The sequence below is a fragment of the Hyaena hyaena genome, unplaced genomic scaffold, assembly GCF_003009895.1.
Source record: "Hyaena hyaena isolate Hyena2069 unplaced genomic scaffold, ASM300989v1 scaffold_269, whole genome shotgun sequence".
Classification (NCBI taxonomy): Eukaryota; Metazoa; Chordata; class Mammalia; order Carnivora; family Hyaenidae; genus Hyaena; species Hyaena hyaena.
The window spans coordinates 246,281-270,926 of record NW_024080896.1 but is presented as its reverse complement, the minus strand read 5'-3'; the positions used below and the strand labels follow the sequence as shown (position 1 = coordinate 270,926).

The 24,646-nt window shown below is 39.7% G+C and overlaps 1 pseudogene; it reads left to right on the top strand.

Annotated features, from left to right (window-relative positions):
- Positions 1 to 4,965: 4,965 nt before the first annotated feature.
- The window catches only part of LOC120240823, a 42,529-nt pseudogene continuing 22,848 nt past the window's right edge, over positions 4,966 to 24,646 (top strand).

The following is a 24,646-nucleotide window of genomic DNA, read 5'->3' as shown; positions in this document are numbered from 1 at the left end:
TTTTTTTTTTTTTTAATGTTTTATTTATTTCTGAGAGAGAGAGAGAGAGAGACAGTGTGAGCAGGGGAGGGTCAGAGAGAGAGGGAGACACAGAATCTGAAACAAGCTCCAGGCTCTGAGCTAGCTGGCAGCACAGAGTCCGATGCGGGGCTTGAACCCACGAACCATGAGATCATGACCTAAGCCAAAGTCGGATGCTTAACTGACTGAGCCACCCAGGTGTCCCTATGTTTAGGTTTCTTATTCCCTACAAAGTATTCATCTGTTGAGGACATTTTAGTCACAGCAGAAGTGTCTCATTCCTTGGTAGAGGCATAAAGTCCTTTAGAGTAAAAACAAAAAAATCAAAGACAGTAACTTGAAGACAGACTGTCATTATACTCTAAATCTCTGAGAAAGTAGATTTTAAAGGTGCTTAGACACTTTCACTTCCCCCTGAAAGCTAAATGGGACCAATGAATGCGGAATGTGTAACTCCCTCCCTTTTTCTTTTTCCAGCATCTGCAGGAAGAAGCCAGAGACCATTCTGTCTAAGAGAAAGAGAAGGGAAATGAGAGACAGGAGAGACAGTGAGAGGGGGAGAGTCTGGGGAAGGTAGAGTTTAGCACAAGGCACCCTCATGTACACATCCCTATATGGGACAGATTCCTGTCATTCCGATTCTCAACTGATTCCCTTCACCATTCTGTGAAGGGTGCTTTATCTCTGATTCACAGAGGAAGAATAGGAGTCCAAAGATGTGGAGTGACTTTGCTGAAGTTACACAGTAAGTTGGTGCTGGACCTTGGACAAGAGTGAAACCTTCTTATCCCTAGTTCAATTTTCTGGATGAAAATGAAAAAGGAAGTTGTAACCCCTTGTTCCTTTCAGCTCCTGCTATGTTTCCCAAAGTGGAAGAGGACAAACCCTTCCCAAACTACTCTCCTGGCACCACCTGAGACAGGAGATGGAGGGAAAGGTTGGCCCTGGCACCTCTCACTAGTTCCCACTTGCATCGCCTGTTGCTCACCTACAAGCATAGAAAGGGTTGTGGCTGAACTCTCCATCTTGGTGAGATAGTTTATTGTAACCCCTACTGTCTGGCCAGAAACCCCCAAACCTTCTCATCTCTCATTTCATCTCTCATGATCCCTTCTATTCACTTAAGACCCTGTATGTGATGTTTTCTTATTGTGAACCCTGATAATCCCAGTAACAAACTCAGCAGCAATGGCAACAAAACAGGAGCCCTGCCCACAGATCCCAGTGTACTACAGGTCCTCTGGAAATGGAACTGCATATAATTTGGGCTTGAGCTCAGTAGACTTTAAGTTTGAGTCCTTCAGCGAATGTCTAAATTTAGCAGTATTGAACTCCTATCAGGATGCTTCTTTCAGGATGCTTCTTTTTCCCTGCCAGAAATGAGAGGTTTTGTGTTTCCATATAATTAGCATTTCTCTGTTTTTCTCTATGGGCATTCCTTTGACTACCATGATACTCTCATACTACTGGCCTTAGCTCAGGGCTCCCATGTCAGTAAAATGAAAGCCCAGCCCCTTTGGGTAAGCCTGCTTTGAGTGAAAAGAAAACAGACACAGTGGGGCTTGAGAACAGACCTCCCCCAGTTGGGAGGGACAGATTTGTAATAGACCAGCTTCACGTCTGAGAATCACCCCACTCCCTTCTTCCAAAGGTCTCTTTCCTGTTGGGGATCATCTGAGGTTGATACCCATCTTAGATGGTTGTTGAGAAGATGAAATGGAACGCAAACACCAAGTATCTAGAATTCTTTATGACACATAGCAGATGATCAGTAAGTGTGAGCTCATTGCCACCTATCTTTTGGCTTTTGAGTCCCAGATCCTATAGAGGCAGCCAGTTGGGAAGATTGCCAAGGGAGCCCAGGGCAGGTCGCTTAGCCCTTTCCTGGGCTCCTCTCCCAAAAAGCCTTCTCACCTACATCCACAGCACTGACTGGGAAGAGGGGAGTGGCAGAACATGTCCTGGGTCTGAGTTGGGAATCTCAGAGGTGAGATGAGGGTGGGGCCAGGCACTTTCTAGGCAAGGTGCTGAGGGCTTTATATTTATATGTCTGTATTTATTAAACATTTTTTCTTGAATAATTTCATAATTTCCTAGAAACATTTACATGTTAGAAGTTATTTGTTTTATGTGGGTATTATGGGTATGGCCCTACTTTGGTCTCCTTGCTGTCCTAAGGAGGTGGTCGAAGGTTCTCTGGCCCACTGTTCTGAAAGCCAGCCCAAAAATGTTCTTCCTTCTTATTACTTCTTTTCTTGGACCTGTATTGTTGCAAGAAAATTGTTCAATGTTTTACCAATAGCAAAGGTATTAATGTGTGGGAGACATTGTTAGGTCTTTCAATACTTCTCTGATCATTTTATTGTTTATTTTTGTCCTAATGATGTTTGGAATATTTTCTTTAGGTTAAAAAGTGGGAAGAAATGATGAAGAGAAAAAACAAGCTTAAAAATGTTTGGGATTCTACTCTGAATAAGAATAACCCATATTCTTATTTTGGGTTGTGTATATTTGTATGTATTATGTAATTTTGATAAGTTTATTTGCTTTTTTTTCTTTCTTTCCTGAGTAAGCCCTGCAGATTATAGACACCATTCTTTTATATGTTAAAGATAAAGCTAGTGGTAACAACAGAGTTTTAGTTGGTAAACTGGTAATATCCAGTTGTGACAGGAAATAGATTCCAGTTGAACTGAACTCAACTTCAACTTGTACAGAGGTGACTGGGAGTTTTAAAGGGAGAATGAGGAAAGAGAAAGGGAGCAAGTCCAGTAGAATGAAGGAAGTGAAAAATTACAAAAAGCAGGAAGGGAGAATTGAAATCCCTTGGCACTTGTTGAAATTAGGCTCTTAGCCTTCTACAGAGATTAAGAGACAGGGGTCCTTCAGGTGTTGGCTGGAACAAATTCTTTTGGCAGCCGTGAGTTTTTCAGGAAGGCCCTATAAAGATATTCTTAGGGTCATCCTAAGTATGTGACCTTGAGCTGTTAGAGACTTAGAATTTTGTTCAAGTATTTATAAGCCAAAGTTGATAGGCCTAGTTGAGAAGGAGGTTTAAAGGAGCCTAATTAGAGTTTGTGGTTACAGAGAATATCTTTTAAAGTTAGTACTGCTGTGCATCATTTTAAATTAATCTATTTCCATTTCACAGCCTTATTCCCAAGAACTATCTCTACGAATCTAAATTCTCTTGGCAATTTTGAATTTTATTTTATTTTGATTAAAAATTTTTTTAATGTTTATTTTTGAGACAGTTCGTTTTCCTATGTGATCTCACTTATTTTTACACCTAAGAGCAACCCAGTGCCTATTCAAATTTCCTCAACATTCTCCAGTGCTTTTGGCAGCTGTTTTTTCAATTGGGATTTGATCGAGGACTACGTTATTCTATTTGGCGGTAAACTTCAAGTTTAAGCCCTAACGTTTGGAGATTCTGAGAAAACGTGGGTAGGAGAGATAGTCAAGGCCACATCTTTCAACTGTTCATAATGAGGACATCCTGCCAGGTCACTTCAAGGCGCGGAAGCGGAGCATTAAGGGAAATTAGTCTGATATGGATCTGGCTCGCCGCGCAGCATCCTGGGAACCGGCCTGGTCTTCATCTGCGCATGTACTTACCTTATCCCACCTCTTTGCATCTGTACTCTGTGCTGTCTTGTTGGTCAGGTGGAAAGCGTCTGGCGGGCAGCTTGTTCTGCGCGCTTTCCGGGGTTTGAACCTCAAGTTAGAGCATGAGGTTGATGCGAAATCAGGGCGGCTGTGGGACCGCCGTGGAGGAGTGGGCTTATGGCTGGGGAGAAAGGAATAGAGAAGCCCCGGGAATCCCCTAGGCCGGACTCTCAATGCTTGAGCCATCACAGACCTCTGGGGGACCCCTAGCCCGTTGGGCACTTGGGGCACAAGTACGGCTGAGTCCTGCCAGAAGCAGGTGTTTGGTGAGGCCTAGGGTATGCAGAGACCCTCTGTTCGAGAAAAGCCCATGGCGGCGGCGGGAAGGGAAAACTCTTATAATTCCCACCGTAAGCCAGAAAGCGCAGGAGAGCTTTCTGCGGTGAGAACTCGATTTCTGAAGCTAGAAAGACTGGGGGTAATTCCAGTTGTTTTTTGTTTTGTTTTGTTTACCTTTCAGGCAGGGGCGACCGAAGAAACCAGAGTAAGAGTACGATTTCTCTTCTGAAAATAATGTTTGTTGTTCTGCGAGTTAGAGAAGTTATTACCTGTAAAGCAAAGAGCCAACTCGGTAAGTGGCAACTGCTGTTATATTCAGAAGACCCAGTTTTATTCACTGGGCGACTTATGTAAACTTCACAACCATTTTATGAGGTCGGCATAACTATCCACATTTAAAAGAGAAAAGGAAGCAAACGAGGCCCAGGTTGGCAGAGTCGTGCTCAGGTCACCATCTAGCTGTGAGGAAGCTCGGAAATAAGGGCAGATGTGCTCTAAACCTCAGACTTTCTTTAAATATCACACCTGCCTAAAACCAGCAATACATCCTTCACAGCATCTAGCAGAGTAACCTGTCCCTGGACACCCAGGGATAAAATTGGTATAGAATATGAATGGACTTAGAGTATTGTCATATGTACTCTGGAATTTCTGGTGCCTCATCAGAATCCTTGGTTCCGATAGAGGCTTCAACCTGCAGTAGCAGGTTGTCTGTTCCAAGTCCGAAATTACAGTGAATTCCAAGAGTCAGGTTTGTAGCCCTAAAGTGAATTTGTTTCCCTGACCCAGGTCCCAGATCTTGGGAAATAAGTTTATTTTAGAACAAAGCAGCTCTTGTGATGTTGGAATTGAGGTCTCCAGGAACAGGGATTTTACCTGGAAGAGAGCATCCCTGTTCTTATCCTCCTTGCTAGACCTTCAGAGCAGAGACAAAAAACAGGGCTGTGAGAAGTGCTGTCCAAAATAGTTCTTGATCCCCCCTGCTCAGATTGGGAGATGTTGCCACATCCAGAAGCCATCGCACTGTGTGATGATGGGGGATTTGGGCCACCTTTGAGAAGAGGGAGCTGGCGTGGCCCAGAAATATGTTGTCCAGGAACTTGTGGAGAGCTTGTGAGGGTGAGACCTGGGGACAAGGGGTAACCAGCCATAGGGTAGAAATTCTTTTTTTTTTAATGTTTTATTTATTTATTTATTTCTGAGAGAGAGAGCGTGAACAAGGGAGAGTCAGAGAGAGAGGGAGACACAGAATCTGAAGCAGGCTCCAGGCTCTGAGCTGTCAGCACAGAGCCCGACACGGGGCTCTAACTCACGGACCGTGAGATCATGACCTGAGCCGAAGTTGGATGCTTCACCGTCTGAGCCACCCAGGCGCCCCCGGAGGGTAGAAATTCTGTCCTGTTGTCAAAACTTAAAAGTAGCCAGTTATTTTACCAGTAAATTGAGTTTATTTGGGACAGCAGAGGAATTGCAGTGGGGGACAAGCAAACTATGGCAAACCACAGGCAAGTCCAAAGAGACAAAGGGAAGGTAAACTTTCACTAAGTTTTGGGAGGAAATTGGGGAGGGTTTGGAATAAAAGTATATTGGAGAAGAACAAGAGTTTGCGGTTGTGGCACTTACTGGCTGCAAGCAGTACCTGTTTGTTGGGCCAGGGAGGGATCTTCCTTCTTTTTCTTAAAAGGAGACAATTGAATTCCTGTGTGCAAAGTAAGCACACAGGATTCTGTGTCCTTACAGAAGGATTAAGAATGTGATTCTTAACCTTGTTTCTGGCTGGTCCTGCTGGCAGGTGTGAAAGCTCTCCATTCAGGGCTTCCTGACTCCATTTTAAGTGAAGTTTCCTGTCTTTGTTTTTTTTTTTAATGTTTTATTTATTCCTGAGAGAGAGACAGTGTGAGCAGGGGAGGGTCAGAGAGAGAGGGAGACACAGAATCCAAAGCAGGCTCCAGGCTCTGAGCTAGCCGTCAGCACAGAGCCCGATGCGGGGCTTGAACCCACGAACTGTGAGATCATGCCCTGAGCCAAAGTCGGACGCTTAACCGACTGAGCCACCCAGGCACCCCTCCTGTCTTTGTTTTGATACCACTCTTGCTAAATGGCTGTCATTTCCTTCATTCTTCACAGTTTACAGATGCTGCACTGCTCTCACAGGTGTCCATCACAAGTGACCATCACCACAAGTAACAATGTTGACTTGAGCTCATAGAATCCTAAAATGAGGGGTAATGAAGGGTTTACGTGGTTATCTACCACAGACTCTTAGAAGCTGTAAAGAAATGGGATGTTAGTGGTGACTTATCAGGTGACACCTAGTTTGTGGCAGAGCCAGGAAAACACAGTGCATCCACTTTCTCACTGTTAAGCCATCAAAAGCATCTTATGAAAAGGACATTTTGAGAAACTGTAACCCAGTGAAAGCTAATGAAAAATTCTTGCCTCAACGCACTCCATATTCCTTTTATGGGACTTTCTGTGGATTTTCTCTTTTAAGAGCTAAGCAGTGTTACTAGGAAAATAGTTAAGTGGTACAGCCTGAATATTTTGTTATGCTAATTTTAATGAAGGAGCAATGCCTTATCCTTCATGTACTTTATTTATTAAATGAATACTACTTCTTGTGTTGTTTCTGTTAATCCTTCAGGAAAAAAACCCCCACTAAATTATCATTTAACTGTAGAAAAATTCTGTTTAGTCAGTGAAAAGCTGTAGGTCTTAGGCCACATGATGTTTTCTAAGTCTTATGTGGACAGGGCGGACAGGTGTGTCGCTGCCTGTCTGCTGTCCTCCCCATGCCTCCCAGCTGAGTTTGCACAGCCCTCTGCACTCTCTCAGGAACAGCAGCATGAACACATCTCAGGTGAGCTCTTCATTCATTCCCCACTTTGCACTGTATTGATTTTAATGGGGCTTATAAGGGTCCATACATTAAATGGAGAAAGAGCAATAGATATAAAGCCAGTTTTGGGAGAAAATACACAGTTTCAACATTAGCTCTTAATGTTTGCTGTTGGTTCTGGGTAGGTAACCTTTGCTGATGATTATATTCCCTCCAGTTATCAGTTGGCTTAGATTTCAGTTGAGTCATGAATATGCTTTGAATCATATTGAGTACTTTGTCTATATCTCTTGAAATAAAGACATAGCTTATTTCCTTTCCTTTAATCTGTATTGTGAATAGCATAAATATTACTGTTGATTTCCTGTACACACCCTTGCTGGTGAATTGCTTGTATATGTTGGGTGGGATCTTTCTGCTGGTACTTATTTCTGTATTGCAAGTTAGTTGAGCCTGATTTTTCACGTGTTCCTATCCAATTTTGGTGTTGTGGTTATATTAGCCTATAAGAATAGGACACATTTTTGCTTATTTTTTCTTTGGTTAATGTTTCACCCCTTGTAATTTATATGAAAAAAATTGCCTGTTGTTGGGGGGGGGGTTTATGTGGAGATTTGGAGTATCAGATCAGTTTATTAAATGATCATAAGTCTCCTGTGTCTTTCTCTTACCATGTGTTTTTCAAAGAGAAGTGTTTTAATCAACTTTTCAAAATGTTTAATCTTTTTGCTTATATTATTTAGGTTTTTTAGTTCTTGATCATATGTAAAAAAATCTTTTCCTAAACCAAAGTCACAAGGATTTCCTCTCATGTTTCTAGAAGTTTTATAATTATACTCATTTTGAGTTAATTTTAATTTATGGCACAAGGGATAGGTCAAGATTATTTATTTAGTTTTGTATATGTATGTCTAATGGTTCTAACGTTTGTTGCAAAGAACACACCTTCTCACACCTCTTTTGGGATTTATTTGACTTTATATTCTTTGTGGTTCTGTTTCTGGAATTCGTATTCTCTTCTTTTGATCTATGTTATTCCTTTTGCTAATAACATACAGCCTAAATTACTGTTTTAAGAGAAGTCTTTTTTTTTTAATGTTTATTTGTTTTTGAGAGAGAGACAGAGACAGAGTGTGAGCAGGGGAGGGGCAGAGAGAGAGAGGCAGAATCTGAATCAGGCTTCAGACTCTGAGCTGTCCATACAGAGCCCGATGTGGGGCTCGAACTCACAAACCATGAGATCATGACCTGAGCTGAAGTTGGATGCTTAACCATCTGAGCCACCTAGGCGCCCCTAAGATAACTCTTGAAATCAGTACTGTGAATCTTCTAAACTTTTTTCATAATTGATTGGATATTGGATATTCTAAGTCCTTTACCTCTTCATATAAGTTTTAGAATCTGCCTTCTGTCTTCAATATTTGCTCTGATTATGTGATTTAGACCTCCCTTTTGTGTTACAAAATCATGTAACCAACAGTGTGGTATATAATTCCATCCATATATTTACAGATATTTTGAGTGCAGGTGAAGAACATGTGCCTCACTATCACCCTCTGCCCATTATGTCACTTTTGTTTTTTTTAATCTTAGTGTGTAGTTGCATTAGAATGACCCAGTAGTCTTCCCTCTGTATGTCTCCTTTACCACTCACACAATACTTCTGATACATCTGCTCACTAGATGTATGGGTTCATCCCTTGCACCAAGCAATTCTATGTAACACCAGTTGGATGTCCTACAGTTTAACTCAGTTCTTATTCTACCTGGAGATAGCATCAGATCCCACAAGTTAGGCACTCAGTCCCACAAGGCCGTTTCCACCCCACTTCACATGCCAACTGCAAGTCCTCACAAGTCCAGGTTGTCACCTGTGCTTGACCATCAGCTATAAATCTGAGGTTCCCACAATTCCCTTCTTGAGTTTGATTAATTTGTTAGAGAGGTGCACAGAACTCAGGGAAACACTTTTACCAGTTTGTTAAAGGATATAGATGAACAGCCAGATGGAGAGATAACATAGGATGAAGTCTGGGAGGGTCCTCAGCTCAGGAGCTACTTCCCCCGTGAAGTTGGGGTGCATCACTCTCCTGATACATGGATGTATTCACGAACCTGGAATCTCTCTACACCCCTACTTCTGGGATTTTTAGAAAGGCATCTTCATGTAGATGTGATTAAAACTCTTTTTCTAGCCCCTTTGCCCTCTCTAGAGATGTGTAGGCAGGCTCAAGATTCCAGGTTTCTAATTATGGCCTGGACTTTCTAGTGACCATCCCCCATCCAGAGCTCACCCAGAGGTACCTCATTAGAACAAAAGATAATCCTAGTGTTCTAATCACTAAGAAGTTTTCAAGGGTTAAAACCCTAAAGGAACACTGTGTCAGGACAGGGGAGAGAGACATACATACATATATATTATCAGCATTTACCCAACTGCCTGTGCAGCTTCTTAGTGGGCAACTGTACCAAAAAAAAAAAAAGATCAAAATTTTCTTCCTTCTCTTGTAGAGATCAGTTTCCCATACTTCATCCCCATTGCTTTAGTATGGGCTTTTTTTTTTTTAATTCAGTTTATTTACATTTTAAAAATAAAAAAAACAAAAACATTTCACCCATTTCTCCCATCCCCATTCTCTGCCAACCACCAGTCTGTTGTGTACATCTATGAGCTTAGTTTGTTTTTGAAATTTTTTGGGTTTCACATATAAGAGAGATCATACAGTGTTTGTCTTTATCTGATTTAGCATGGTGGCCTCAATTAAATTGGTCTCTTTTGTTTTGCTGTTTGCAACGTTTTCTACTCTTCTTCCAGAGCATTGCTTCTGAACGGTAAGTCTGATTATGCATACTACCTCCAGGGCTTACATGTATCTCTCTTGGCTCTCTGTGGCCCCAGGAGGCAACTCCCAAGTGGGTGTGTATATCTCAGAGAGTGTCAGGACTGCCTGTTGGGGCATAGGAAAAGATTAGAGGTAGCCTAGTTATAATTAATGGTCTAAAAAACAAGTCACTAAATTTTATTAACTGACAGTCTATGTATATAATTTATAAATAAAATACACTAGGGCATGACAATTATATTTGTTTTTTTGTTTTGTTTTGTTTTGTTTTTTTTTAATTTTTTTTTTTAATGTTTCATTTATTTCCAGGAGAGAGAGAGAGAGACAGCGTGAGCAGGGGAGGGTCAGAGAGAGAGGGAGTCATAGACTGAAACAGGCTCCAGGCTCTGAGCTGGCAGTCAGCACAGAGCCCGACGCGGGGCTCGAACCCACGAACCGCGAGATCACGACCTAAGCGAAAGTCGGACGCTTAACCGACTAAGCCACCCAGGCGCCCCATGACAATTATATTTGTATCAATTATGTGAGCATACCAAAGTGTAAGACAATGATAGGTCCATAATAGGCATACTGTATAAAATTTTTTTTTAATTTCTCAATAGTAAACATAATACATATTAATTTTCCAAGGCATTTTCCCTATCACTGGTTTCTGAACCTCTCAGATTGAATAGAAAGTGTGCTGTTACAGGTATCAGTGTCATTCAAATGACAGTGTCATTTATCTTCCATATGTATCCCAGCTGATAGATATACAGGTTTTTTCCTTTTAGGTGTTAGGAATAAAGTTGCTCTGTCCATTTAGGTATGAGTCTTTGTGTAGACTTATTTTAATTTCTCCTATGTAAATAAATACCCAGAAGTATGGTACTATTGGTCTTAGAGTAACTTCATAAGAAACTGCCAGATGTTTCCAGTGTGACTGTGCTAGTTTGCATACCCTTTAGGGGTGTATGTATGATAGTTCTAGTTGTTCCACATCTTCACCAACATTTGGTATTTGGTATGGTAAGTTTTTGTTTTTTTTTTTTTTAATATTTCTAGTGGGTGTCTTTGTATCTTACTGGGTTTTAATTTGTATTTTTCTGATAATTAATGAAGTTGAACATCTTTTAATGGGTTTTGTGGCTAATCACATGTTTTCCTTTTTGAGGTCTGTTTAAGTCTTTATCCCATTCTTTAAAATTTAGGGTTTTTTTTGGGGGGGTCTTAATTGAGTTGGAAGAATTCTTCATATAATCTAGATGTAAGACCATTATCAGATAAATACTTTGCTAATGTTTTCTACCTATCTTGTACTTTCTCTAATTTTTTAAAAATATTTTTAAATGTTTTTTATTTATTTCTGAGAGAGAGAGAGAGAGAGAGAGGGAGCATGAACAGGGGAGAGTCAGAGAGAGAGGGAGACACAGAATCCGAAACAGGCTCCAGGCTCTGAGCTAGCTGTCAGCACAGAGCCCAGTGCGGGACTCGAACCCACCAGCTGTGAGATCATGACCTGAGCCAAAGTCGGAAGCTTAACCGACTGAGCTACCCAGGCGCCCCTCTAATTTTTTTTTAATGGTGTCTTGGAAGAGCAGAGTTTTTCATTAGTTTTTAAATGTATCTTTGGCTTTTCTTTTATATTTCTTTTTTTTTTTTGTATCTTTTTAAAGAAATTTTTACTTTAGATTATGTTAGTGGAATTTCCTCCTATGTTTTCTGGAACTTTTATAATTATGTAGATAGGCCTATTATTCATTGCTAGTTAATTTTTCCATATGATGTGAAATAAGGGTTGTGGTTCATTTTTTGCATTTCTATGTCTAGTTATGTTGACCATTTTCTAGAAGATTACTTTTCCATTGAGCTGTTTTTGCACCTTTGTCAAAGACTAATTGACCATATTTCTGTAGTTCTAGATCTGGACTCTATTCTGTTTAATGGGTTTGTTTGAATATAACATACCTTCTTGATTATGTAGCTTGGTGAAAACTTATCAAATATTGAAGATTTAGTTCTCCAAATATGTTTTTCATGTCAAAATTATTTGGATTACTGTACATTCATTGTTGTTTCCATGTAAATTTTATTTTATTTTTCTTATGTTCATTTATTTTGAGAGAGCAGGGGAGGGGCAAAGAAAGGGTGGGGGAGAGAGAGAGAAAGAAAGAAAGAGAATGAATCCCAAGCAGGCTCCATGCTGGCAGCGCAGAGCCCAACAAGGGGCTTTATCCCACAAACTGAGATTATGACCTGAGCTAAAATCAAGAGTCAGATGCTTAACCAACTAAGGCACATAGGCTCCCCTCCAAATAAATTTTAGAATTTCTTGTTCATTTTTTATAAAACGTTGCTTAAAATTCTGGTTGAGATAGTTTGGGGTCTTTAGGATAGTCTGAGAAGGATTTTTATTGTAACAATATGTAGTCTTCAGGAGCGCCTGGGTGGCTCAGTAGGTTAAGTGTCTGGCTCTTAATTTCAGTTTAGGTCATGATTATACAGTTTGTGGGATTGAGCCCCACATTGGGTTCTCCGCCAACAGCATGGAGCCTACTTGGGTTTCTCTCTCTCTGCTCCTCTCCACTCTCTTACTCTGTCAGAATAAATAAACATTTTAAAAAATTCTATTAAAAAAAGACATAAAACAATACTGAGTTTTCTGATACTGTGAGTTCAGTTCCAGACCATTGGAACAAAGTGAATATTGAAATAATTTGAGTCCAAATAAACCAAAATGAATTTTTTGGTTTCCCAGTGCATATAAAAGTTTATGTGGACATTATACTGTAATCTATTAAGTGTGCAGTAGCATTAGATCCAAAAACAATGCACATACTTTAATTAAAAAATACTTTATTGCCAAAAATCACTAGCCATTATCTGAGCTTTCAGGGAGTTGTAATCTTTTTGCTGGTGCTGAGTCTTGCCCTGATATCGATGGCTATTAACTGGTCAGGGTGATGGTAATGAAGGTTAGGGTGGCTGTGGCAGTTCCTTAAAATAACACAACAGTGAGGTTTGCCACATTGATTGACTCTTCCTTTCATGATTTGCCTGTAGCATGTGATACTGTTTGATAGCATTTTACCCATCACAGAACTTCAAACTATGCCACTGTTTATCAGCTAAGTTTATGTAATACTCTAATTTCTTAGTTTTCATTCTAACAGTTTTCATAGTATCATCACCAGGAATAGATTCCATCTTAAGAACCCACTCCTTTGCGCATCTGTTAGAAGAGTTACCTCATCTTTTCAAACAATTCAGTCACATCTTCAGGCTCCACTTCTAATTCTAGTTCTCTTGCTATTTCTACCACATCTGCAGTGACTTCCTCCACTGAAGTCCTGAACCCCACAAAGTCATCCATGAGAGTTGGAATGAAATTCTTCCAGGCACTTCTCCTAGGTTCAAATTTTTATTCTGCAGCTTCCTTACCTCTTTCAGCTTTCATAGAATTGAAGACAGGGCTTTGCCCTGGATTAGGCTTTGGCTTAAAGGAATGTTGTGGCTGATTTGATGTTCTCTGCAGACCACTCAAACTTTTTTCATTTCAGCAATAAGATGGTTTCACTTTCTTATCATACTTTTTCTCCCCCCTGGAGTCTCACTTTTCATTTCTTTCAAAAACTTACCTTCTGCATTTGTAGCTTGGCTGACTAGCACAGAAGGCCTAGCTTTTAGCTTATCTCAGCTTTTGATTTGCCTTCCCCACTAATTTTAATCTTTTCTAGCTTTTGATTTAAAGTGAGAGATGTGAACTCTTCCCTTCACTTGAGCACGTAGAAGCCATTGTAGAGTTACTAACTGGCCTAATTTTAATACTGTTGTGTCTCAGGAGAAGGAAAGAGATGGGGAATGGCACGTGGTGGAGCAGTCAGAATGTACATTTATGGAATAAGTTCCCCAACTTATGTGGTTGTGTGTGTGGGTTGTGGTGCTCCCAATTACAATGGTAACATCAAAGATCATTGATCACACATCACAGTTACAAATATAATAATAATTCTCATGGATCGGAACAATAAATATTGTTAAAATGTCATTACTACCTAAAGCAATCTACACATTCAATGCAATCCCAATCAATGTTGCACCAGCATTCTTCTCAAACCTAGAACAAACTATCCTAAACTGTGTATGGAACCACAAAAGACCCCAAAACTAGAACTAATCCAAGAATTCAGCAAAGTTGCAGGGTACAAAGTCAACGTACAGAAATCAGTTGCACTTTTATACACCAGCAATGAAGCAATAGAAAGAGAAATCAAGAAACTGATCCCATTCACAATTGCACAAAAAAAAACAGAAAGTACCTAGGAATAAACCTAACCAAGGATATAAGAGATCTGTATGATGAAAACTATAGAAAACTTATGAAGGAAATTGAAGAAGACACAAAGAAATGGAAAAAATTTCCATGCTCATGGATTGGAAGAATAAATATAGTTAAAATGTCATTACTACCCAAAGCAATCTACACCTTCAATGCAATTCCAATCAAAATTGCACCAGCATACTTCTCAAAACTAGAACAAACTATCCTCAAATTTGTATGGAACCACAAAAGACCCTGAATAGCCAAAGTAATACTAAAGAATAAAACCAAAACGGGAGGTATCACCATCCCAGACTTTAGCCTCTACTACAAAGCTGTCCTCATCAAGACAGTATGGTATTGGCACAAAAACAGACATGTAGACCAATGGAATAGAATAGAGAACTCAGAGTTGGACCCACAAATGTACGGCCAACTAATCTTTGACACAGCGGGAAAGAGTATCCAATGGGGAAAAAAAAAGCTTCTTTAACAGATGGTGCTGGGAGCAACATGCAGAAGAATGAAACTACATCATTTTCTCACACCATACACAAAAATAAACTCAAAATGGATGAAGGACCTGAATGTGAGACAGGAAACCATCAAAATCCTAGAGGAGAAAGCAGGAAACAACCTACTCGACTTCAACCACAGCAATCTCTTACTTGACACATCCCCAAAGGCAAGGCAATCAAGAGCGAAAATGAACTATTGGGACCTCATTAAGATAAAAAGCTGCACAGCGAAGGAAACAATCAAGAAAACGAATAAGCAACTGATGGAATGAGAAAAGATAGTTGCAAATGACATAGCAGATAATGGGCTAGTATCCAAAAATCTATAAGGAACTCACCAAACCCTACACCCGAAAAACAAACAATGCAGTGAAGAAATGGGCAGAAGATATGAACAGACACTTCTCCAAAGAGGACATCCAGATGGCCCACACACATGAAACGATGCTCAGCATCCCTCCTCATCAGGGAAATACAAATCAAAATCACACTGAGATACCACCTCACGCCGGTCAGAGTGGCTAAAATGAGTAAATCACAGGACTCTAGACGCTGGTGAGGATGTGAAGAAACGGGCACCCTCCTACACTGTTGGTGGGAATGTAAACTTGTGCAGCCCCTCTGGAAAACAGTGTGGAGGTTCCTCAAAAAGTTAACAATAGAACTCCCCTATGACCCAGCAATAGCACTGCTAGGAATTTATCCAAGGGATCCAGGAGTGCTGATGCATAGGAGCACATGTACCCCACTGTTCATAGCAGCACTCTCAACAATAGCCAAAGCATGGAAAGAGCCTAAGTGTCCATCAACGGATGAATGGATCAAGAAGATGTGGCATATTTATACAATGGGATACCACATGGCAATGAGAAATAATGAAATCTGGCCATGTGTAGCAACATGGATGGACCTTGAGGGTGTTATGCTGAGTGAAATAAGTCAGGCAGAGAAGGACAGCTACCATATGTTTGCATGTATAGGAGGATTAGGAGGAACTCAGGATCATGGGGGAGTAGAAGGGGAAAAATAGTGGGGGAGAGGGAGGGAGGCAAACCATGAAAGACTCTTGAATGCTGAGAGCAAACTGAGGGCTGATGGGGGTGGGGGGGAGGTGAAGGGGGATGATGGGCATGGAGGAGGGTATTTGTGGGGATGAGCACTGGGTGTTATATGGAAACCAACTTGACAAACTATTTATTAAGAAAAAGAATTTCTTGATACAGAGTTGTCACAGATCTTCAGTTTGTAAAAATTGCATTATCTGCAAAGCACAATAAACCGAGGTATGCCTGAATCTTTCCCTTTATTTACGTCTTTAAATTTTTTGGAGTTATATATAGCTTTCATTGTATGTGTTTTATGCATATTTGATAGATGGATTTCACTATTTTGATTTTGATATAAATGGCATTTATTTTATAATTTGGTTTTCTAGTTGTTGGATGTAAATAGAAATCTAATTGATTTATGTATATTGACATTGTGTTTTGTAACTTTGCTAATTATATTTATTCTAGTAGATTTTTTTGGAGATTCCCAAGGATGTTTTACGTGCACAATTATATTATCTGTGAAAAGGATAAGTTCATTTCTAAACTGTACGCCTTTTATTTTTTTTCTTTAATAACTATCTGGGGTTACCAAATATACCATTACATACATGTGGTGAAAGAAGATATTCATGTCTTGTTTCTAATCTTAGAGGTAAAGCATTCATTTTTCACTGTGACATGATTAAATTAACTGGTTGTTTTTTTTTTTAATAGCTGTGCTTTATCAGTTTAATGACGTTCTGTAGTCTGCTGGAGTTTTCTGAAAGATTTGTTTGTAGTCATTGTGGAATGATGTTTTTTCTACATGAAATGAATGTCTAATGATTTTTCTACATCTCTTGGGATAATCACATGATTTTTCTTTTTTATTCAGTTAGTATTCTGAATTACATAAATTTTGAAACATTTAACCAACCTTGAATTCCTAGGATGAACCCACTTGTTCATAAGTTTTTAAAAAAATTATAGTTCCAATATAGGTAACATCTACAGTGTTACAGTAGTTTCTGGTGTACAATATACTGATTCTGCAATTCCATGAGTCATCTAGTGCTTATCATGACAGGTGGACTCCTTAATCCCCTTTACCTATTTCACTGTTCCCCCTACCCACCTCCCCTCTGGTAACCATCAGTTTCTTCTCTATAGTTAAGAATATTTTGTCTTGATTTTTCTCTCTTTTTTTTCTTTCCTCATTTGTTTTTCGTAAATTCTGCATATGAGTGAAATCATATGGTATTTGTCTTTCTTTGACTGACTTAATTTGCTTCACATTATACACTCTCTAGCTCTATCCATGTCTTTGTAAATGGCAAGATTTCATTATTTTTTAGGCCTGAATAATATTCCATCATGTATATTTACCACATCTTTGTCCATTCATCTACCAATGAACACTTGGGCTGTTTCCATAATTTGGCTCTTGTAAATAATACTGCTATAAAGGGATGCATGTGTTCCTCTGAATTAGTGGGTTTTCTTTTTTTACTTTTTTTAATGTTTTTTTTTAATTTGTTTCTGCGAGAAAGAGAGAGACAGGGTGAGGAGGGGAGGTTCAGAGAGAGAACGAGATACAGAATCTGAAACAGACTCCAGGCTCTGATCCTTCTGTCAGCACAGAGCCCGACGCAGGGCTCAAACCCATGAACTGCGAGATCATGACCTGAGCCGAAGTCAGACGCTCAACTAACTGAGCTACCCAGGCGCCCCTGAATTAGTGTTTTAATATTTTTGTTTTGAGAGAAGGAGGGAGAGTGAGTGGGGAAGGGATTGAGGAAGAGGAAGAGAATCTTAAGCAGGCTCCACACCCAGTGGCAGGGCCTACTGTGGGGCTAGATCTCACAATTGTGAGCTGGTGACCTGAGCCAAAATCTAGAGACTGACGATGCTTAACTGACCGAGCCACCCAGGTGCCCCAGTATTTTAATAATTTTGGAGTAAATACTAGTAATATGATTACAGGATTGTAAAACAGTTCTCTTTTTAACTTCTGAGGAAATTCCATATTGTTTTCCTCAGAGTCTACACCAGTTTGTTTTCCCACAAACAGTGCCAGAGGAACATCTTCACCAACACTTGTTGCTTGTGCTTTTGATTTTAGCCATTCTGACAGTTGTGATATCTCATTGTAATTTTTTTATTTTATTTTAATTAAAAAAATTTTTTTAATGCTTTATTTATTTCTGAGAGAGACAGACAGCATGAGCGGGGGAGGGTCAGAGAAAGAAGGAGACACAGAATCTGAAGCAGGCTCCAGGCTCCGAGCTAGGTGTCAGTACAGAGCCCGATGCGGGGCTTGAACCCATGAATTATGAGATTGTGACCTGAGCTGAAGTCGGACACTTAACTGACTGAGCCACCCAGGCGCCCCTATAATATATTTTTTTAAATATTTATTTATTTTGAGAGAGACAGAGACAGAGCACGAGCTGGGGAGAGGTAGAGAGAGGGAGGCACAGAATCTGAAGCAGGCTCCAGGCTCTGAGCTGTCAGCACAGAGCCTGACATGGGGCTCGAACTGACAAGCCATGAGATCATGACCTGTGCCAAACTCGGACACTTAACTGACTGAGCCACCCAGGCGCCTCTCATTGTAGTTTTGATTTGCATTTCCCCGATGATGAGAGATGGTGAGCATCTTTTCAGTGTCTGTTGGCTATTTGGATGTCTTTTTTGAGGGGCGCTTGGCTGGCTCAGTTGGATGTCTTCTTTGGACAAATGTCTGTTCATGTCTTTGTTCTTTGTTTAATTGGATTATTTGGTTTTTTGTGTGTTGAATTGTGAAAGTTCTTCATGTATTTTGGTTAGTAACCCTTTTTCAGAAATATCATTTACAAATATTTTCTGTTCTGTAGGTTGCCTTTTAGTTTTGTTGATTGTTTCCTTTGCTGTGCAGAAGGTTTTTATTTTGATGTAGTCCTGGTAATTTATTTTTGCTTTTATTTCCTTTGTTTCAGGAAATGTACTTAGGAAAATGTTGCTACAGCTGATGTCAGAGACATTACTGCCTATGCTCTCTTCTAGGATTTTGATGGTTTCAGGTCTCATATTTAGGTCTTTAATCCATTTTGAATTTATTTCTGTGTATGGTATAAGAAAGTGGTCCAGTTTCATTCTCTTGCATGTTGCTGTCCAGTTTTCCCAGGACCATTTGTTAAAGAGACTGTCTTTTTCCCACTGGATATTCCTTTCTGCTTTGTTGAAGATAATTGACCATATAATTGTGGGTTTATTTCTAAGCTTTTTTGTTCTGTTCCATTAATCTGTGTGTCTGTTTTTATGCCAGTATCATTGTTTTGGTGACTATAGCTTTGTAATATAACTTGAAATCTGGAATTGTGATTCCTCTAGCTTTGCTTTTCTTTTTTAAGATTGATTTGGCTATTGAACATCTTTTGTGGTTCCACACAAATTTTAGGATCGTTCTAGTTTTGTGAAAAATACTATTGGTATTTTGATAGAGATTTCATTAAATGTGTACATTGCTTTGAGTAGTATAGACATTTTAACAATATTTGTTCTTCCAACAAGTGAACATGCAATGCTTTCCATTTCTTTATGTTGTTTTGAATTTCTTTCATAAGTATTTTATAGCTTTCAGACTACAGGTGTTTCACCTCTCTCATTAGGTTTATTCCTAGATGTCTTAATTAATTTTGGTACAGTTGTAAGTGGGATTCTTTGCTTAATTTCTCTTTCTGTTGCTTTATTATTAGTATATAGAAATGTGACAGACTTATGGCCTAACTTGTGATCTATTCTGGAAAATGTTCCATGTACACTTGAAAAGAATGTGTGTTTTGCTGTTTTAGGATGGAGTGTGCTGAATATGTTTGTTAAATTCATCCAGTCAAATGTGTCATTCAAAGCCATTGTTCCCTTGTTAATTTTCAGTTTGGATGATCTGTCCATCAACATAGTGGGATGTTAAAGTCCCTTGCTAGTATTGTGTTACTGTCAACGAGTTCCTTTATGTTTATTATTAATTGTTTTGTGTATTTGGATTTTCTCATGTTGGGTGCATCAATATTCACAATTGTTATAGCTTCTTGTTGGATTGGCCCCTTTATTATTATATAGTGTGCTTCTTTGTCTCATGTTATAGTCTTTGTTCTAAAGTCTATTTGTCTGATATAAGTATGACAATTCTGGCTTTCTTTTGAAATCCATTTTCATGATAAATGTTTCTCCATCCCCTTGCTTTCAGTCTGCAGGTGTCTTTGAGTCTGAATGTGTCTCTTGTCAGCAGTATATAGGTGGTCTCTTTTCTGCTCTGCCACCGTATGTCTTTTTTTTTAAGCCCCAATGTGGGGTTCAAATTCATGACCCCAGAATCAAGAGTCACATGATCTACTGACCAAACCAGCCAGGTGCTGCTCACTCTGTCTTTTAATTGGAATTTTTAGTATTACATTCAGAGATTAATTGTTGAGAAATATATATTCATTGCCATTTTGTTACCTGTTTTTTTGGTTGTTTTTATAGATTTTCTCGGATTTCTCTTGCTGTCTTTTATACATTGTTGACTTTCTTTAGTGATATACTTGTATTCCTTTCTTTTCATTCTTTGATGCCTATTACTGGTTTTTGATTTGTTGTTAACATTCGTTTGTATATAACATCTTCTGCGTATACCAGTCTATATTAAGTTGATGACTGTTTAAGTTTGAACCCATTCTTTACTCCTCTCCTCTCCATGTTTAAGATATATGTTGTCATATTTTACATCCTTTGGTTAATGAATATCTTGACTGATTTTCACAAAAATAATTGTTTTTCCTGTTTATGCATATTTTACTCTTTTTTTAATTTTTAAAAAACTTTTTATGTTTATTTTTGAGAGAGACAGAGATAGAGCGCAAGTGGGGGAGAAGCAGAGCGAGGGAGACACAGAAATTGAAGCAAGCTCCAGGCTCCAAGCTCTAAGCACAGAGCCTGATGCAGAGCTTGAACTCAACAAACCACGAGATCATGACCTGAGCCAAAGTTGGGTGCTTAACCGGCTGAGCCACCCAGGCGCCCCATCATATTTTACTTTTCATGTTGTCACTTATAGTCTTTCTTTTCCACTCAGGATGTCCCATTTGGTATTTCTGGTAGGGCTGGTTTAGTGGTCATGAACTCCTTTAGTTTTTGTTTGTCTTAGAAACTTTTTTTTTAAGTTTTTTTTAATGTTTTATTTATTTCTAGGAGAGAGAGAGAGAGACAGCGTGAGCAGGAGAGGGTCAGAGAGAGAGGGAGTCACAGACTCCGAAACAGGCTCCAGGTTCTGAGCTGGCAGTCAGCACAGAGCCCGACGCGGGGCTTGAACCCACGAACCGTGAGATCATTACCCAAGCAAAAGTCGGATGCTTAACCCACTAAGCCACCCAGGCGCTCCTGTCTTAGAAACTCTTTATCTTTCCTTCTATTCTGAATGATAGTCTTGTTGGATAGAGTATTCTTGACTACATATTTTCCCCTGTCAGCACTCTTGAATATACTATGCCACTCCCTTTCCTTCTGCTGAAAATCCACTGATCTCCTTATGGAGTTTCCCTTGTATGTAACTGTGTTCTTTTCCTTGCTGCTTTTTGCATTTTAATTATTATGTGTCTTCATGTGGATATCCTTTGATTTTGTTGGGTCATTTCTGTGCCTCCTGGATCTAGATATCTCTGGGGAAGTTTTTAGCTATTATTTCTCAAATAATTTTTGCCCTCTTTTCTCTCTTCTTCTGGGATCCATATTATATGAACGTTATTACTCCTGATGCAGTCACTGAGGTCCCTGAGACTGTTCTCAATTTGTATAATTTTGTTTCTTCTTCTTTTTTAAATTTTTAATGTTTATTTATTATTGAGAAACAGAGAGAGACGGAGCATGAGCATGGGAGGAGCAGAGAGAGAGAGAGACAGAATCTGAAGGAGGCTCCAGGCTCTGAGCTGGCTGTCAGCACAGAGCCTGACACTGGGCTTGAACTCACAAACTGCGAGATCATGACCTGAACTGAAATCAGATGCTTAACCAACAGAGCCACCCAGGCGCCCCTTGTTTCTTCCTTTATGCTTTGCTTTCTATTACTCTGTTTTCTGGGTCATAATTCATTTTTCTGCTTCATGTAGTCTATTTATTCTATTAAGTGTATTTTTAATTCCGTTTATTGTATTCTTCATCTCTAGTTCTTTTTTATCTCTGTGTTAAGGATTTCACCGATGTCCTCCACTTTTTTCTCAAGTCCAGTGAGTATCTTTTTGATCATTACTTTAAATTCTCTATCTGGCATATTACTTAACATGTATTTTTGCTTACGTCTCTTATTGTGGTTTGGTCCTGTTCTTTCACTTGGGACATGTTTCTTTGTCTCCTCATTTTGTCTAACTTTTTGTGTCTATTTCTGTGTGTTAGGAAAGTCATCTAAATCTGTTTTTCCTGAGGGTAATGGCCTTATGAAGAAGAGGTCCCTGTAGTGCCTGGCAGTGGAGGGTCCCTTGTCCCCCAGGACCCAGTGACTCAGGACATGTCTCCTATGTGTGTTGTATGTACCTTGCTGTTGAGTCCTGGCCTCTTTCCTTCAGTTTACTGTTTGCAGAGGCTCTCTTTGCCTGTTGTGGGCAGTGTTTAGTCCCCAGCAGGAGTGTGTATTTTTAACTAGCTGTGCTCTGGTCTGCTTGTGAAATGAGACCAGTCCCTGCCCCACTTGGACTGAGGTCCCACAAAATGGCACCAATCAGTGGGCATTGGCAGGGTCTGCACAGGTCTTTTGGAGGAGGAGGCCTGGAGCTCCAGCACTGAGGTGAGTGTGTCTGGGAATGGAGCAGGTACAATTTGTTACATTTGTGATATCCTCCTCAGATTTGTTTTACACACTTATTCAGGACATACAGACACTCATCAAAGAGCTCACAAAAAGGAATGAGCTACTCTTCCATATTTTTTGCAAAGCCCCACTATCTCCATTAAATTCCTGGGAATTATTAGCTCTTTGAGCTTTCCATACCTCAACATTAAAAAGAGCCCAACATGTTTTGTTTTGTTTTGTTTTTCTGGTGACAACATCTTCCTCTTAACAATTTTACTGAAGTTTGTTTCTTAGTTATAAATTATCCCAATTAGAATGGGGTTCCCTACAACAAAAGGCTCTATAATTTGTCTAAATTATAATATAATAGACATTCCTATTAGTGTCCTTGAGAGACTCTTTGGCAACCTCCTCTCATGCTTCTTGGAACTTCTGTCCACCAAGCTTCCCATAAAATGCCTATGAGCTACTGACGTAAAAACTACCACGCTGTATGCCACTGTTATATGCCATTAGAGCATCCTCTTAGTATCAACTGAGTAAATAGCAGAGTCATATATTGCAGATGGCAGTGCCATTGTGCACATAATGGAACTTGCTGAACAGCTGCTAGTTTTCATCCTCCAGCTGGGATATTTGATGATGAAGATGGGACCCAAGAGTCACTACAAGCATTCATCATCTTTTTTGTTTGTTTGTTTATTTGAGTGAGAGAGAGCACGTGTGTGAGTGGGGGAGGGGCAGAGAAGAAGAGAATTCCAAGCAGTCTCTGTGCCGTCAACCCATGTGGGGCTCAAGCTTACAAACTGTGAAATCATGATTTGAGCTGAAGTTGGATGCTCAACTGACTGAGCCACCCAGGCGCCCCAAGCATTCTATTCGTGGCATCAGAGAATGCTCTGGCCGACAGTTGTCCCCATCTGCACAGTTGCCAGCAACTTGGATGTCTGATTCAGCAAATGACAACCACAATGCCTTGTCCAGGGTAAATCCCTTTGGGGTGAAAAAGGGGAAATTTCTTGCCTCAAAGATACCAAAAAATGCAGATCAAGATTGCACATGTCAGTGTGGCCATACTAAAATCATAATACTAATACAGAATCATCAAGACACTCCTCATCTATTTCGAAGCTTCAGACATCATTGATATTAACCAAAACACTTAATTCACTTCTCAAAATACATTCTTTACAGCCCCAGGCTGTAGTCCTCTTAGAGTACAGCATTAGCTTATGAGTAATCCAATTAAGGAAAACATGGCACCTTTCAATTATCGAACATCAGAGGTACTTTGTAATAGAATTTCTTTTTGATGTTCAGTTGTTCACTGCTCTCAAGCCCTGCTGCCTCTTCTCCTTCTGCTCCATGTGTGGGCAAGTTTATAAGAAAGCTCATATGTATTCTCCCTTGGCACTGATTGAGAAGTTCAGATCCTACAACCCCAGCTCACATCCAGAAGCTCTCATCTTTGCCCCACCTCATCTGTGAGATCATGACCTGAGCTGAAGTCAGATGCTTAACTGACTGAGCCATGTAGTTGCCCTGAGAAGTTCCATTCTGTTCCTTTTTTTTTGGCATGAAGGAGTGTTGATTTGTGTCATAATGCATTTTCTGTGTCTTTTAAGATGATTTTTATGTTTTATTCTATTGATATGATGAAATACATTGGTGGAGTTTTGCGTGTCACAGCAACTGCATTCCTAGGAAAAATTCCACTTGGTCATGGTATGTAATAAATGTAATAAGTTGCTATATTTCAGTTTGCTGGTATTTTGATGAGAATTTTTGCATCTGTATTCATAAGAGACAGTTGTAGTTTTCTTGTGACATCTGGGGGTATCAGGGTAATACTGGCCTTATTGATTAAGACAAGAAGTGTTCTCTTTTCTGTTTTTTAGGGAGGGATCACGAAGAATTCTTATTAGTTCTTTTTTTTTTTTTTACAAATAGTTTATTGACAACTTGGTTTCCGTATAACACCCAGTGCTCATCCCAAAAGTGCCCTCCTCCATGCACATCTCCTCTCCCCCCGCACACACCCATCAGTCCTCAGTTTGTTCTCAGTATTCAAGAATCTTTCATGGTTTGCCTGTCTCCCTCTCCCCCACCATTTCCCCCATTCTTCTCCCCCTTGGTCCTCTGTTAAGTTCCTCCTAATCCTCCTATACGTCCAATCATATAGTATTTGTCTTTCTCTGCCTGACATTTCGCTCAGCATAACACCCTCAAGGTCCATCCATGTTGCTACACATGGCCAGATTTCATTCTTTCTCATTGCCATGTAGTATTCCATCGTATAGATAAACCACATCTTCTTGATCCATTCGTCTGTTGATGGACACTT